Source organism: Etheostoma spectabile, chromosome 10 (assembly GCF_008692095.1).
Source record: "Etheostoma spectabile isolate EspeVRDwgs_2016 chromosome 10, UIUC_Espe_1.0, whole genome shotgun sequence".
Classification (NCBI taxonomy): domain Eukaryota; kingdom Metazoa; phylum Chordata; class Actinopteri; order Perciformes; family Percidae; genus Etheostoma; species Etheostoma spectabile.
This window is the reverse complement of record NC_045742.1, coordinates 26700695-26704577: the sequence shown is the minus strand read 5'-3', so window position 1 is coordinate 26704577 and position 3883 is coordinate 26700695. Positions and strand designations below refer to the sequence as shown.

Sequence of the window (3883 nt, the reverse complement as noted above, 5' to 3'; positions counted from 1 at the left end):
AGAAATGTGAGGAACGGAGGCTGTTTGTCCCCTATTAATCAAAAATGTAATCCTTCAAAGAAATATAAATGCGACGCACACTCCCAGCAGTTTGGTTCTTCTCATTCACTCAACCTGCGGGAACTGTATTACTGATTCTTTCAAAGAACACCACTTTCCATCAGTACAGGCAAGGCAAGGCGGCTTGATTTGTACATCACATTTCAGCAACAAGGAATTAAAAACGCTTAGTTAAAAACATCTGTTTAAGAAAATATAAAACCTATAAATAGAATAACGTTCATAAATTTAAGAGTGAACAATTACTTTAAAGGTCCCATATGTGCTAATTTCACGTCCATACATGCGTTTTGGGTTTGACAAGAACATGTTTATGTCTTTAATGTTCAAAAACACACTCTTATTTTCATATGTCAGTCTGAATATACCTGTATTCATCCTTTGTCTAAAATGATCCATTTTAGCGCCTGTCTCTTTAAGCCCCAATCCTGAAAAGCCCAGTCTGCTCTGATTGGTCAGCGTTTCCAGGTCTTCTGCATTTGAGTCTGCGCCATCACTGTAACGGCACTTTCTACCTATATATTAATATAGTAAATTGTGACATCACACCACAAGTACTGGCGGCTCGTTTAGAGGCACAGTTTCTTAATAGGGCTGTGTGCAATCTCTGTGGATTGAGCGTTTTGATACTTTGACAGTTTTCATGTAGCACTCCAACCTGTTTTATATTCTTTTTAAAAGGCATGAAATCTCACTTTTTAAAAACTGGGACCTTGACCAATTTATATTGCACATTTGAATGTATTTGTCTTTAGTCGTCTGTACTGTTTAACTTGTCTTACATTGCAGTATTTAGAATGTTTTACTGTATTGTACAAAGAGATGGTCCAATACCATTTTTGCTTCCAGATACTGATTCTGATACCTGAACTTGCGTATCGGCATATACTGAGTATGATCCGTTACCAGAGTGTCAAATATTTTATTATGCTTTAATAACTGTATACTTCTATCCCTGTGGATGTCACATGATTTCTATCTTGTTGTCAGTCTGGCTCAGGTTAAACTCTTTGGAAACATGAACAATGAATGCCACAGAACTTTCTTTTGTATCCAGTTTTGACAGTCCTAAATAAACTTCACAATACCGATACCAGCGTTTTTAGGCAGTATCGAAGACGATACCGATCCTGGTGTCAGTTATTGGAACTCTCTAATTGTACATATTACTTGTCTTTTTAATTGTATACATTACTAATTACCAGTCATAACATCAGCAGTGGAAATATCGCATTCTGCACTCAGCCGGATCATAGCACTAGTACTTAACGTTTTCATCAATTGCTCTTTAAATGTATAGTTTTTACGGTATCGTGGGTGCTGGTTTGGTAAATACGGCGTAAGCTGATGGATCACGGAGTGCGCTTTCTGCGGGTTGGCCATCGCGCAATCGGCCCAAACATTATCATTTTACATTTTTATCATTCTGTAATGGACAGGAAGCCAGTGTGATGACCTCTGAAATGGATTGATTGGACAAACATCATTTTTTTTTCTTTTTATATCTCCTGCAAATAACTAATTTGCTATTGTTTTTTTTATGATTGAATATGATTATTTAGTTGCAGAGCTAGCAAATATCATCTCACCTATCTGACTCAGGAAAAAACAACGCAGTGGAACATGTCAGTCATTCTTCATTAAAACTGCAATCAGATGTGCTGTGACATCCCTGACATATGAAATTACGGGCGATGGGGATATAGAAAACAGCCTTTGAAGTATAGCGTTCCTACGCAAAAGCTTCTCTTGTCCCAGCGAGGAAAAAAGCCACCAATTAAGCAATAAAGATATCAATAAGTGGTATAATTGAGATTGTGTAGATAGATTAAATGAATTTCCCAAAGGTGTCTTGGGTAATGAGTTCCCCAGAGGTATTAAAGGTAGGCTGTGTCACAGCCCCGATTTAAACCAGCTACTGTACACATATACACAAAGTGATATTCTTTATGCACGCGTTTATTCTTCCTGCGTGTTTACTCTGGGGCTGTCCATCATTCTTCGGCTTTATACTCGCTACAGTCTCACTCCCAATGTCTCAAAAAATGACGCTTGGTCAGGTGCCTTTTGCATCAACTACTGAAGCAAAAAAGCTAATTCCAATGTAATCCCATACTCAGCGATATTTGTTGCTCTAGGTACCCCGTGGCGTCATTTTTTGACAAGCAGGGGACACAAACCGTTAGTTAGGGTTGAGAAATGTACGTTTAAGTGAGACCAATGACAAAAACGGGACACGAACCCCGGGCTCCTGGGTGAAAGTTCTGTAATAAAAAAAATAGTATTTCGCGAGTTGGGACATTGTAACAAGTTGTCTTAACGTTTTGTGTTGAAATACTTTTCATGAAAGTAGCCATTGTTGTTGAAGGGTCTTCACTGTCAGGGTTTCCGCGGGGTCTCAAAAGTTCCAAAAGTTTAAAATCAAAATTTCAAGATTTCAAAAGCATTTTGTTCTGGGTGTTAAATTATTTTAAACAGGTCGTAATTGTTTTACGTCAATAAAACGCTACTTGGTAAGCTTGATTTATTCTACGTCGAAGCCTAAAGTTACCTCCCTGTGTGGTTTGACTGTATACTAGTCAGTAAATCAAACACAGTTTCCTGGGTGTCTGGCTCTTTAAGGTTCTCCTTGTAACCAATTCAGTTTGTTGATTTTAAATGTCCAGTTTCAGGACTTCAGAATGGCTTCTCTACTCTTTTCAGAAGATGTGGGTCTGTCTGAAGTCATGGTTCCCTGATGGAAACCAATGGATTGCTTCCTCCGGGACGGGAGTTGCTGACCAAGTGAAGGAGTTCAAGTAGTAGTAGTAGGTGCAACCGCATTATGATGGTGTTGTACCAAACTGTTAACCATGAAGTCCCATCGGCTCCTCTACTTTCTCGCACACGGGAACCAGGAAGACCATCCTGTCCAGCTGGATCCCTGCGTGTTGTATGGTTCCCAGTCCCCTCATTCTTGGACATTTACGGAACCCGCCTCGCCAGCGAGCAACCATTGTGGGTGACCCTAGTCACCCTCACACAGCCTCGCCCGACCTCCGGCCATCAGGAAGAAGGTACTGCAGCCTCCGAACCTGTTCACCAGACTCTATACTTGTTGTACCTACTTTTTGTGTCAGAGAGACACAACTTTTCAATTCCTCTGTATGTCTGGCATGTGTGCAGAAATGACAAAAGTTGATTTTACTTGTGCTAGAGGGAGATAGTTATAAGACAAAGCTTACAAGTACTAGTTAATCCAGTCCAACCCTGAGCTTTGGGATGACCAAATGAATACGTTTGTGGATCCAAAGGATTTTTTCAAAAGGAGCCAGTTGAGTGAGCCAGCAAACTATAACTATACTAGGGATTTATGGCAAAGGAATCACAAACCTTACAAAACCTGTTACAACGTTTTTGTAAACCGCTTGTGTGGTTGCTATGTGTGATCCAGTAACGTGCAAATGAAGTTGGTTATGTCCCTCGCAATGGCAAAAGATGTGAAGTAGCATTTTGACAATATGCAGTAAATAGTTGATCATGTTATTTATTGCCTGTGATGCTGTTCAGGTGTTGACCTTTGACATTTTTGTAGCCAAAACGTTTGACTGGAGATAAAACGGAGGACAGGTTTGTTGTGTGCAGTATATCGTTTTTGCATATGTCAGTGTATTCAATATGATTCTTGTAAATCATTTTGGCGGTCCACACACGTAGTAAACTACAAGTTGCCCCTAATGCACTGAGACCCTTGTAGGCAAACCGTTTATTTGATCCACCCAAAATCTAAATGCAACGATCCACATCACATGTTTGTTAATTCAGGAATACTTCTATTATTCGG

At 39.7% G+C, this 3883-nt stretch overlaps 1 long non-coding RNA gene across 1 annotated transcript in view; it reads right to left on the bottom strand.

Moving 5' to 3' along the window:
- Positions 1-970: 970 nt before the first annotated feature.
- Positions 971-3883, bottom strand: part of LOC116696379 (uncharacterized) — an 11860-nt gene continuing 8947 nt past the window's right edge. The window contains exons 2-4 of the long non-coding RNA XR_004333704.1: positions 3393-3397; positions 2081-2083; positions 971-1128 (exon numbers count right to left, since the gene is read on the bottom strand). This is a non-coding gene — a long non-coding RNA (uncharacterized LOC116696379). The remainder of the gene's footprint in view (positions 1129-2080; positions 2084-3392; positions 3398-3883) is intronic.